Source organism: Leptodactylus fuscus, chromosome 2 (genome assembly GCF_031893055.1).
Source record: "Leptodactylus fuscus isolate aLepFus1 chromosome 2, aLepFus1.hap2, whole genome shotgun sequence".
In the NCBI taxonomy this organism is placed as follows: domain Eukaryota; kingdom Metazoa; phylum Chordata; class Amphibia; order Anura; family Leptodactylidae; genus Leptodactylus; species Leptodactylus fuscus.
The window spans coordinates 134742103-134755942 of record NC_134266.1 but is presented as its reverse complement, the minus strand read 5'-3'; the positions used below and the strand labels follow the sequence as shown (position 1 = coordinate 134755942).

The 13840-nt window shown below is 43.2% G+C and overlaps 1 protein-coding gene across 1 annotated transcript in view; it reads right to left on the bottom strand.

Annotated features, from left to right (window-relative positions):
- TINAGL1 (tubulointerstitial nephritis antigen like 1) overlaps nt 1–11493 on the bottom strand; it is a 60245-nt gene extending 48752 nt beyond the window's left edge. The window contains exon 1 of the mRNA XM_075264693.1: nt 11418–11493. The gene's annotated coding sequence lies outside the window, so the exon portion shown is untranslated. The remainder of the gene's footprint in view (nt 1–11417) is intronic.
- Between the last annotated feature and the right edge of the window lie 2347 nt (nt 11494–13840).

Genomic DNA, 13840 nt, shown 5'->3' with positions numbered 1-13840 from the left:
AACTCAGAATTACTTTTTATTTCTATAACTATCCTTTCCTGAAGGCGAGTAGAAATATACTTATCTTTGCTTTGGAGAAGGATGGTGAGGGCTGGTGTGTTTAAGCAGTTGATTTAATAGGAATATTCCCATATTGCCTCCCTCCCATCTCTCTAGCCTACAGGGATATCTGCACCCTCTATTCCCGCTTATGAATATAGGAGATTTCTTTATTGTAACCTATGTATAGGGGCCAGACAATATATTGCAGTACCCCTTACACACAACTTAAAACACTGGGGAAAAAAAAATTTCTTCATTGCCAGTATGGTAATCCATAAGTAGGACATTGCAATTACATAATACATATAATTAACTAGCTTTTACCCGCGACTTCGTCTGCAGTGATTTGAGAATTGGGCGGACACAGACGTGTGAAACTGTAAAAGTGCTTTAAAAAGTTTGGTGGGCTAGCAAATGTGATGTGTTATATTGTGTATGTCGTGATACAGACAATGTGATGTGTTATATAGTGGAAAGCTATATGTAAAATGTGAGTGAGTAGAGTGAGGGATACTCCTGAGGTGACAGTAAGGAGTGTGCAGGCAGGTTGAGGCAGGAAATGCCAGGCAGTGTGTGTGAGTCTATAGCTGGGGCTAGGAGTCCTGCTTTTGTGAGTCTCCTGCTAGGAAGCCATGTTGTTTAGTGGCACCAAAAGTAGCCTGTGACTCAATCCTAAGGGAAAACTATGTTTGTGGAAAATTGCACGCAAATCCGTCCAGGCGTTTTAGCGTGATTGAGGAACAAACATCCAAACTCACAAACATCCAAACATCCAAACACACAAACTTTCACACTTATAATATTAGTAGGATAGTAATCGCTGCTATATACAATAAAAAAAAAGGTCAGTACACATAGTGCCAACATAAGGAATGTTATCAGCTGGTTAGCCTTGGTTAGTAGTTGATACTAGGTACCAGGTAAAGTGGAACATTATTTCTTATATAGGGTATAATTGGAAGCCATCACCTAATTGATTAAAAGTGGTTAATGGTCTATCAAAAATGGATGCAAAATGGATAACAATCAGACATCTACTGATGTAAATAACTTTGGGCATGAGAATGAAAGCTATTGAGCTCCAATGTCAACTTAACCTTGTTTATGCTGCAATCTCCTGCATTACTCCTTCCCTCCATAGACTTCTAAATACATGTGTAATCTATGTCATGTGACCTCCAGTCCATCTCAAAATAGATGTTGAAAAATTTTCATAGTGAAAGTTAGTTTAGGAAAGGAAGGAGGAAGCAGGGAAATAAGATAAGATAAGATAAAATAATCCTTTAATAGTCCCACAGTGGGGAAATTTCAGCATGTTACAGCAGCATAGTAATACAGGTACAGTATAATACACAGTAATATTACAGACGTAGGCACACATATGCTGAGAAGAGAAGATATACTAGGAGTCCATGGCAGCTAAGGAACAGAAGAAGAAGTCTTCATAGTCATAATCATTAGTTTTCTGTACGGAGTGATCTTTGCTTGGTATGATGTATATTATACAGCCTGGTTGCAGTTGGAAGGAAGGACTTGCGATAGCGCTCCTTCTCACACTTGGGGTGAAGCAGACGGTCACTTACAGTGCTGCTAAGTGCCATCAAGGTCTCATACATGGGGTGGGATTTGTTCTCCCGCATGAAGGTCACCACGGACAGTATCCTTTTGTCCCCCACCACCTGTACTGGATTCCAGGGGGCTCCCCAGGACAGAGCTGGCCCTTCTGATCAGCCTGCCAAATAGCCGGATAAGTACAGAAGGAAGCATTTTCTGTAATAAGATATACAGTCCTATGAAAAAGTTTGGGCACCCCTATTAATCTTAATCATTTTTAGTTCTAAATATTTTGGTATTTGCAACAGCCATTTCAGTTTGATATATCTAATAACTGATGGACACAGTAATATTTCAGGATTGAAATGAGGTTTATTGTACTAACAGAAAATGTGCAATATGCATTAAACCAAAAGATGACCGGTGCAAAAGTATGGGCACCTCAACAGAAAAGTGACATTAATATTTAGTAGATCCTCCTTTTGCAAAGATAACAGCCTCTAGTCGCTTCTTGTAGCTTTTAATCAGTTCCTGGATCCTGGATAAAGGTATTTTGAACAAACAATTCAAGTTCAGTTAAGTTAGATGGTCGCCGAGCATGGACAGCCCGCTTCAAATCATCCCACAGATGTTCAATGATATTCAGGTCTGGGGACTGGGATGGCCATTCCAGAACATTGTAATTGTTCCTCTGCATGAATGCCTGAGGATTTGGAGCGGTGTTTTGGATCATTGTCTTGCTGAAATATCCATCCCCGGCGTAACTTCAACTTCGTCACTGATTCTTGAACATTATTCTCAAGAATCTGCTGATACTGAGTGGAATCCATGCGACTCTCAACTTTAACAAGATTCCCGATGCCGGCATTGGCCACACAGCCCCAAAGCATGATGGAACCTCCACCAAATTTTACAGTGGGTAGCATGTGTTTTTCTTGGAATGCTGTTTCTTTTTGGACGCCATGCATAACGCCTTTTTTTATAACCAAACAACTCAATTTTTGTTTCCAAAATGAAGCTGCCTTGTCCAAATGTGCTTTTTCATACCTCAGGCAACTCTATTTGTGGCGTACGTGCAGAAACGGCTTCTTTCTCATCACTCTCCCATACAGCTTCTATTTGTGCAAAGTGCGCTGTATAGTTGACCGATGCACAGTGACACCATCTGCAGCAAGATGATGCTGCAGCTCTTTGGAGGTGGTCTGTGGATTGTCCTTGACTGTTCTCACCATTCTTCTTCTCTGCCTTTCTGATATTTTTCTTGGCCTGCCACTTCTGGGCTTAACAAGAACTGTCCCTGTGGTCTTCCATTTCCTTACTATGTTCCTCACAGTGGAAACTGACAGGTTAAATCTCTGAGACAACGTTTTGTATCCTTCCCCTGAACAACTATGTTGAACAATCTTTGTTTTCAGATCATTTGAGAGCGGGCTGTCCATGTTCGGCGACCATCAAACTTAACTGAACTTGAATTGTTTTGTAGAAAGAAATGGTCCAAAATACCTTCATCCAGGATCCAGGAACTGATTAAAAGCTACAGGAAGTGACTAGAGGCTGTTATCTTTGCAAAAGGAGGATGTACTAAATATTAATGTCACTTTTCTGTTGAGGTGCCCATATTTTTGCACCGGTCAAATTTTGATTTAATGCATATTGCGCATTTTCTGTTAGTACAATAAACCTCATTTCAATCCTGAAATATTACTGTGTCCATCAGTTATTAGATATATCAAACTGAAATGGCTGTTGCAAACACCAAAATATTTAGAACTAAAAATGATTAAGATTAATAGGGGTGCCCAAACTTTTTCATAGGACTGTATTATGATTGTCTTATCCCATGTACTATTTACTCAATGCATAGTGTGTTGAAAAGTTAGTGACCATTTAATGGTGAGTATTGTTTTTTTTTTTAATTGTATATTATTCCATTCCCTGTAGTAACATGCCATAAAATCCTGGACAGATGCTTTAAACCCTGTTCCAGCAACCTCGAGGCGCCAGAAACTGCTGCAGTAGCTGTGAGTATGCGCAGGCTGAGCTATTCAAGTACAGAACCCTATAACCACTGAAATTGCAGCACTGCTCCTATTACTAGAATAGTAGCTGCCCGCACTCACTGTTCACTGCAGCAAACTCTGTTTGCAGCTTGAAAACTCCTTCAACACTAAAAAAAAAACTTAGTATTTTCACATGTGCAGTGTATAAAATCATGCACACTTCTAGTTCCCTGGTTCCATGTTTAATGCCAAGGATTTTAGTGGAGGCTGCAGACAGTGTTTTGAATTCTTTTTTCTTATCTATAGCTGAAGGATGAAATTGTTGCTGGAAACAGGAACTGATATAGAATTGCAAATCGTGTGTACTGTATGTCATGCACTTCGAGGTCATCTAAACCTGCATTTTTCATTTTGACAAAAAGAGTTCCACCCATCATAACATAGGTTGACCTTAGTAAAATCAGTTCGGTTCACCAATTCTCCCCAATGCTTTCCAGATACCCACTGGTCTCTACTACCTGCTCCTATTTCAAGACACATTAAATACTTGCTTAGTCAGTCACTGAGTTGGATCACCACTGCTGCCACTGATTGGCTAAGCGGTTACCGTATTTGTTTCTATTCTGAGCCTGTTAGATGTTATTCTGCTATACAATGTCTTTAGTTTAATAAAGAAGACCTTTCCTGTCCCTCTAACACAGACGTGGGCATTGTACAGCCCCCGGGCCACATCCCCCTGTGCTCTGACCACAACATTGTCATCCATCCAGTGCCACCTTTCTTCTGCTCCATCGGCCATTCTCCTCCTCTTCTTACATGAGACCACCACAAAATGGCTGATGGACATGTGCAGTCGGTTGTTCCGTTCGCCATTTTATGGTGCTCTCCCATAGGAAGAGGAGGAGAATGGCTGACAGAGCAAAAGAAAGGCAGCGCTGGATGGATGACAATGCTGTGCTCAGGGCACAGGGGGAACACCCCCTGTGCTTTCTGAGCACAAAGAAGAATCAAGAAAAATTCAAAAACGGCGGTGTGGACCTTCAAGATAAAGGTAAGAGATGAATAGCCAGCATCCCTTTAACTTAGTCTGGCCCTCTAAAACCATTCCAATTTCTCATGAGGCCCCATGGGAAAATTAATTGCTCACCCTACTGCCATGTTACATTCGTCTGCAAAGCTGACAGTGGGCTAAATTCAGCGCATATCAGTTTTGCAGGTAAGTGCCCCAGTTGGAGAGATTTTGTTGCTGATAGTTTTGGTTCCATTATCACCGCCCTGTCATAGAGTCATACATCTAACTTAGTAATTAAAACATGAATTGCTATAGTAAATGAATTGCTCAATGCAAAAGGTTATACTATACATTTTGTGAAGCCTGGCCATTTATTCCTAGAAGACTACATATTTGAAAATGTTCTTTCCAAGGGCCGTGTCTGGTACTGCAGATGAGCCCTCATTCACTTTTTTGTAGTGTCGTGCAGCCCCTTTAAGGTACTACATACTAAAGCATAACATCAATCTCTAGAAACAACTTTGCACCATAAATCTGACTCCTATCATTCTGAACCGTAAACCTGTTCATGTTCTGGGATGTGCATGGTATGAATCACACTAATGACTGACAAATACATAAATTCCCGCTGTGCCTATAAATATCAGCTAGATTCTAAATAGAGGTTGTAAAATATCTTGAAATACATTAAATCACATGCTTTAATACTTGCTTACAATATTATGAATTTAAAATATAAAATGTTGATTATTAGAGATGAGCGAACACTAAAATGTTCGAGGTTCGAAATTCGATTCGAACAGCCGCTCACTGTTCGAGTGTTCGAATGGGTTTCGAACCCCATTATAGTCTATGGGGAACATAAACTCGTTAAGGGGGAAACCCAAATTCGTGTCTGGAGGGTCACCAAGTCCACTATGACACCCCAGGAAATGATACCAACACCCTGGAATGACACTGGGACAGCAGGGGAAGCATGTCTGGGGGCATAAAAGTAACTTTATTTCATGGAAATCCCTGTCAGTTTGCGATTTTCGCAAGCTAACTTTTCCCCATAGAAATGCATTGGCCAGTGCTGATTGGCCAGAGTACGGAACTCGACCAATCAGCGCTGGCTCTGCTGGAGGAGGCGGAGTCTAAGATCGCTCCACACCAGTCTCCATTCAGGTCCGACCTTAGACTCCGCCTCCTCCAGCAGAGCCAGCGCTGATTGGCCGAATTCCGTACTCTGGCCAATCAGCGCTGGCCAATGCATTCTATTAGCCCGATGAAGTAGAGCTGAATGTGTGTGCTAAGCACACACATTCAGCACTGCTTCATCGGGCTAATAGAATGCATTGGCCAGCGCTGATTGGCCGAATTCCGTACTCTGGCCAATCAGCACTGGCCAATGCATTCTATTAGCCCGATGAAGTAGAGCTGAATGTGTGTGCTAAGCACACACATTCAGCACTGCTTCATCACGCCAATACAATGCATTAGCCAGTGCTGATTGGCCAGAGTACGGAATTCGGCCAATCAGCGCTGGCTCTGCTGGAGGAGGCGGAGTCTAAGATCGCTCCACACCAGTCTCCATTCAGGTCCGACCTTAGACTCCGCCTCCTCCGGCAGAGCCAGCGCTGATTGGCCGAAGGCTGGCCAATGCATTCCTATGCGAATGCAGAGACTTAGTAGTGCTGAGTCAGTTTTGCTCAACTACACATCTGATGCACACTCGGCACTGCTACATCAGATGTAGCAATCTGATGTAGCAGAGCCGAGGGTGCACTAGAACCCCTGTGCAAACTCAGTTCACGCTAATAGAATGCATTGGCCAGCGCTGATTGGCCAATGCATTCTATTAGCCCGATGAAGTAGAGCTGAATGTGTGTGCTAAGCACACACATTCAGCACTGCTTCATCACGCCAATACAATGCATTAGCCAGTGCTGATTGGCCAGAGTACGGAATTCGGCCAATCAGCGCTGGCTCTGCTGGAGGAGGCGGAGTCTAAGGTCGGACCTGAATGGAGACTGGTGTGGAGCGATCTTAGACTCCGCCTCCTCCAGCAGAGCCAGCGCTGATTGGCCGAATTCCGTACTCTGGCCAATCAGCGCTGGCCAATGCATTCTATTAGCCCGATGAAGTAGAGCTGAATGTGTGTGCTAAGCACACACATTCAGCACTGCTTCATCGGGCTAATAGAATGCATTGGCCAGCGCTGATTGGCCGAATTCCGTACTCTGGCCAATCAGCACTGGCTAATGCATTGTATTGGCGTGATGAAGTAGTGCTGAATGTGTGTGCTTAGCACACACATTCAGCTCTACTTCATCGGGCTAATAGAATGCATTGGCCAGCGCTGATTGGCCGAATTCCGTACTCTGGCCAATCAGCACTGGCTAATGCATTGTATTGGCGTGATGAAGCAGTGCTGAATGAGTGTGCTTAGCACACACATTCAGCTCTACTTCATCAGGCTAATAGAATACATTGGCCAATCAGCGCTGGCCAATGCATTCTATTAGCTTGATGAAGCAGAGTGTGCACAAGGGTTCAAGCGCACCCTCGGCTCTGATGTAGCAGAGCTGAGGGTGCACAAGGGTTCAAGTGCACCCTCGGCTCTCCTACATCAGAGCCGAGGGTGCGCTTGAACCCTTGTGCAGCCTCGGCTCTGCTACATCAGAGCCGAGGGTGCGCTTGAACCCTTGTGCACACTCTGCTTCATCAAGCTAATAGAATGCATTGGCCAGCGCTGATTGGCCAGAGTACGGAATTCGGCCAATCAGCGCTGGCCAATGCATCCCTATGGGAAAAAGTTTATCTCACAAAAATCACAATTACACACCCGATAGAGCCCCAAAAAGTTATTTTTAATAACATTCCCCCCTAAATAAAGGTTATCCCTAGCTATCCCTGCCTGTACAGCTATCCCTGTCTCTTAGTCACAAAGTTCACATTCTCATATGACCCGGATTTGAAATCCACTATTCGTCTAAAATGGAGGTCACCTGATTTCGGCAGCCAATGACTTTTTCCAATTTTTTTCAATGCCCCCGGTGTCGTAGTTCCTGTCCCACCTCCCCTGCGCTGTTATTGGTGCAAAAAAGGCGCCAGGGAAGGTGGGAGGGGAATCGAATTTTGGCGCACTTTACCACGCGGTGTTCGATTCGATTCGAACATGGCGAACACCCTGATATTCGATCGAACATGTGTTCGATAGAACACTGTTCGCTCATCTCTATTGATTATACATACAATATAGTACATTAGTAACCTTAAAACCAGTCCAAATTCCCAGACAGGTACCAGTCAATTACAACGTTAACAATGTAGAACAAAAAAGGTAAATGACTAAAGAAAGCAGCTACGCAGGATACACAATCACATAACAAATATTTTCTATATTATTTAAAGAAAAAATTTTGTGGTGTATGTGGACACATCCAGTCTCCCAGTTTTTCTGTTAGGCTGGCTTCACATATATCAGTTGTGTCATGCCTGAGCCAGACACAACTTATGACAGTCCTGTGTACATAGCCACACAGAAAAATGTAACATGCAGCATTTTTCTGTGTGACACAGAACATCCCATAAGAAAACACCCACAGCATCCATCCCATAGAAAAACAACTGAATCGGTCCTGACATCATTTTCTCTCTAGCGTTTCTTTACCATGACATGGTATATTAGTGTCCATATTATGGCTTCCATATTCAGAACCCAATGGTTCTACTGAACTAAACTCTGATCGCCTTATAATCCTAAATCCGATTCAACAGGACCTCAGAATATATGAGCATTGTAGCCTGGACACTTAAAGAAGGTCTGGCACCAGGTCTCAAAAACCCAACAACATTGCTCATCTTTGTTCATCCAAATCTATTCAGCCATTCCAAAGATATAAGCCTTGTTAGTGTTGATGCTAATTAGTGTCTATTAGTCAAATGGGTGGTAACACTGTGGTTTCTCTGGAGGCAAGGTCTCTGCATGTTGTATATCATACAGTGCTACCGCCTACTTTGCTAATAGCTCTTCACTTGCATTACTAATAATGGTTCATATTTATGCAAATGGGGTTTATGACGTCCAGTGACAGATCCTCTTTAAATAAGCCCATGTTACAGAAGTTTGACAGTAGCCTAATGGTCAGTTTGCACATGGGAAAGAATAAAGTGCGGCTTATCCACCAGAACCATGGCTAAAACAGCACCAGAATTAAAACTCTGACATATAAAGTAAAGGTTTACACCTGTATTAATGCACAAATACACTCAAATTCCCATCATCACTAGGCTATAAGTAACGCCTCCCCTGACAGTACAAAACTTTGGAAGAGTGCTGGGAAAGCTGACAGTGCACTGAATTCAGCTAGTTTTGTAAAGGTATATAATACCGCACATCAATGAAGAATGATGAAAGTAAATGAGGAAGGGTGAGTGAAAGGTCCTCTATAAGGGCTAGTTCACACAGAGTAAAATGGTCTGGATTTTGACGCAGGAAGCCCCGTCAGAATCCGGACCAAAATGCGCCTGTCGCAGCTAGCAGCAACTGTGGCGGCTTCCAACAGTCGCAGATTTCCTCTCCGGATTAGTCCCAAATGAATGGGCCTAGTCCGGAGAGTGGTGTCGCGAGGCTGACGTCTGTGGATAAATCAGCTGCGGAATCCGCCTGAAGAAATGGCAGCTTCCATTGATTTCAATGGGAGGCGTTTTTTTGAGCAGGATTTTGACGCAGATTCTGCGTCAAAATCCTGACCATTTTACCCCGTGTGAACTAGCCCTAAAGGGGTTGTGCAAGGATAAATGCTTTTGTTATATGAAGCTGGTGTGGTCTTCCATTGCGATCTGGTCCTGCTGCTCTGGTGTTCTATTTTGGCAGACCCCCCCATGCATGTGATCGCTGCAGCATCAGCAGTCCTTTCATTAGGCCACTGACTGTGCTTGCCAGTCACATGTGGCGGGGACTTCTGCTGCAAGAAGACACCAGAGCAGCAGTCCTGGATTGCATTGGGAGACAGCAGAGCACAGGGGACAGGTGAGTACAGGGTATTTTTATATTGTTTTCACCCTCCCCAGCCTCATATAAAAAAAAAATAAAAAAAAAAGTTCATCCAAACATGTTTCCAATTGCATGTTTTATCATCAATGACCATATTGACACACTTGCCTTTTTAGTTTTGCTATAAAATTCCAAACATTTATATCATTTGTACACTCTGTCAATGCTAAAGGAAAACATCATGTTGGCAGAAAAAAACAATACCACACACCATGCCTGTGAATGTGTATAGATGTTGTATGGTGTGAAGTGAAGGCTTATTCTTTGCATGTCAAGTTGTACTTTCATTTGGCACAATTTTGGGGTACATGTAATCTATTTATTAGCTATTATTAACTTTTTTGTTGGGGCTGTGTGAAAAAAACCCCAATTCATATCACAATTCATATTTCTTTGCATTTTATTTTTTATGGTGATCACTCTCCATTAAAAATACCATGGCAACTTACAGCAGTACCATATATATATATATATATATATATATATATATATATATATATATATATATTGCTTTTAATATGTAGTGCACCTTTTACAAATAAAAAGTCACTTTTTGAAAATGGGCAATTTTTCTCTGGTCACCGTATTCTAATGCCTTTAACTTTTTTATGCAGCCTCTCTTCCCGGAAATGTTTTTATTTAATTTTTTTGCACAGACACGAAGTCCTGCATGTACGACTTTGTACAGAAAGGCTGCATACGGACACCGGCGGTCACCTTTATTTTTAAAGCTGACTGCCGGCAAACCGTCCCCTGTCCAGTTTCCCCAGGGTTTAGGATGGAAATCTCTGAGTGGACAGCGGCGGTAGTGTGAACGCCCCCTTAATGGTGGGGCTATATTACCCCCAGAACTCTGGAGTTCACTTTTGATCATTGTATCCAGTGGATCCAGCCAGAGTCTGAGCAACTTGTGGAATATATTTTTCACAACTAGTGACATACTAGATATATACAGTGCATGGGAAGTTAGATGTGGTTAGTTAGATGGTTCAGAGCATGTACAGGAGTTGATTTCTACATATCAAAGGGACAGGTACTGGGGACATCTCAAAACATAGAATAAAATGTTGAATATATTTTTCACAAATTGTGACATACCAGTCACTTTCTGCTTTACCTCTCATCAAGGTTATTGTACATATATGAGGACAAAAATTCAGCTACTTCATGATAGATAAACAGACTGACAGACAGACAGATAGATAAACAGATAGATAGATAGATAGATAGATAGATAGATAGATAGATAGATAGATAGATAGATAGATAGATGATAGATAGAGAGAGAGATAGAGAGAGAGAGAGATAGATAGATAGATGATAGATGATTCATAGATAGATAGATAGATAGATAGATAGATAGATAGATAGATAGATAGGAGCTAGATAGATAGATAGATAGATAGATAGATAGATGATAGATAGATACATAGATAGATAGATAGATAGATAGATAGATAGATAGAGAGATTTAGTGGGAATATTGAAGCTGTCGTCCTGTAATTGTCACCTAATAATTGCCCCCTTGCTGACTAGTCTAACAAGTTTCTTATACTTAACCAGTTGTAGTTCATCTTCTCTCCACAGAAACAGGTGGCAGCAGGTGAGTAGTAAGAGGTCACTCCACTCCAGTAAGAGGTCACTGCATCACTGGAGCGTCTGGGGTGACCAATCTTTTTATAGGACTTCTATAATATTATTTCTAGTCATTGGACTTGTATAGAAATAATTGCAGATAATTCCCGAATCAGAAGAAAAGAGTTCTTACCTGCCAGACTTCCTCGGGGTGAGAGCAGGCAGCCGGTGAGGTGAGCAGCGACTCCGTGCACTTGTTCGAGTTGTCCCTGGTCCGCTCCTTATGTGTGAGCCGCGGGCTCTGGTAACTCCCACATGGCGGCAGTGACAGGCCCATGTGAGGCGTGCCCTCCTTCACAACTCCCATCCAACTTGTGTGAGTTCTCCGTTTTGATACCCTTTTTTGGCTGCCTAAAATATGAGGACTCTCAGGTCTCCTCATCAGCCATGACATAACAGATGTGTAAGACTACAAAACACAACATAGGAATAGAGACAAGTGCTGAACCGAAGCATCAGTATGAGAAGTGTTCCCTGTCACACATAGGAGAACCACAAAGGGTTTCCTATAGTGCGGACATAACAGGACAGTGAGGGGCTGAGGTGTTTATATGGTGGACACAGGGCTGCAGCTTTATACATGAGCTGACTTCTGTATAGTGTTTCCTCCAGAGGACAGCATTGCTTGTATTGGGGTATTGTGGTGTGCTGTACATGGGGTCCCTGTAGCCGGAGAGCCCTGGTCTTGTCTATTCAGCCTTGCTGTTCTGCAAGCCTGTGTGTGACAGACAGTCAATGGAGGGAATGCTTTGTCTTCTGGACACAGTACGGCACCACATACTCCCTGACGGTCCCTGCCCGGGGCACAGTTACCCAGAACTGTACCCAGGCACTGTGCCTCCCTGTGCCCCTGCTTCTGCAGGTGAGTGACAGCCTCCCTGGCCAATCCGCTCTTGGCTGGCACAGGCTTTACTTCCTATGCAGGTACAGGTACAACCATGACTCTGCCTTCATCACAGGGCTAGTGTTAACTATTTCTCTGCCAGTCGACTTTTACATTACAGTGAAACTAATATAGGGTTGGACTGGCCCAACAGGGTACCAGAGAATGCCCCATGCCATGGTCAAATGACCACTGAGGACAATCCGTGGCTTGAGCAGAACTCCGGAAGAAACCCAGGAGAACCCGGAATGCGCGGTAGGATAACTGAACATCGGGACAGGTGAGTAAGTATGCCTTTTTTTTTTTTTTCAATGACAGCTGATTTAAAAGTTAAAATGGTTGTCCATTTTTTCCTGGATAATCCCTTTAAAGGGGTTGTCCCATCACAAGGATCCTATCTATACTGCTTGTTAATGTGAATGTAAGACTTTTCCTAAATACACTGCTTCAGCAAAACTGCTTTGTTTGTCCACTATCTTACTTTATTCATTTTTTTTTACACATCCCTTGACTTATCTGGTCATAAGTCAAGTGATGTATCTGCTGCTCTGAGGGGTAGGGAGGAGGAGCTAAGTGCACGGGAGCGATCCTGGAGGGGGGGGTAGTTTACCCTTTGGGGGGAACGGACCGCCAATACAGACAGTGCCGGCGTCTACACTTCCCGGCATCCGCCTCTCTATTACAGCGGATGCCAGGGAGTGTAGACGCCGGCACAGATGCCTGCAACATCGCTATGCTCCTGCCCTGCATAAAGCCAGCAGCGGCAGGAGCGATGCTGCTATTCCAGAGGGGGGGGGGGAGCGGAATAACAGGAGCTCCTGCCGCTGCTGGCTTCATGCAGGGCAGGAGCATAGCGATGTTGCAGGCATCTGTGCCGGCGTCTACACTCCCCGGCATCCGCCTCTCTATTACAGCGGATGCCGGGTCTGTTTTCGCATTGCGAAGGCTAGACTGGTCTCACCACCTATGAGCGTGCACGCAGGGCCAGCGGGATCTCGCCGCTGGATTTGCATATGTAACCCCGTCCACCAATGATGGAACAAAGCCGGAAGACAGAAGATTTTACAGCAACGAAGACTGGTGAGTATGCGATGTGGGAATACCCCTTTAAGTTACATCCCTGAATGGAGGGAAGGAAGTTGGTAAGTATAAATTAATTTTTAATTTTTGCACCTCCCCTTCTGCCTCCATACATTTTTTTTAAATCCTGGATGAACCCTTTAAGGGGGCATTAAGGAGCAGTATTTATGCACAGGGGCATAACACAAGGGATATTAGGTGATATTAACCTTTGAGGAATTGGGCAAAATTAATTTATGGTAGCACATGGGATTTATTAGGGGGCACACAGAACATTAGGCATACTATTAATTCAAGGGGACACACAGATATTTTTCATTGAGGGTCACACAGTGGATTTATTAATTTAAAGACGCACACAGGAAGTATTGCTCATTTCCAAGGGATATTAATATTATATCTCTTATATATATAAAAAGGAGTTTCTGTATGTCTGTCTGTTTGTCTGTTCTTTATGCGTGACCATACGACTGGACCTACCAAAAAGACTATGGAAAATTCACCAAGGAATCTCCAGAAGGACCACGCTTCACCAGGCAGTGGTAGAATAATCGTCCTCTTTATTAATGACTTAACACACAAAGTTTGTTTTT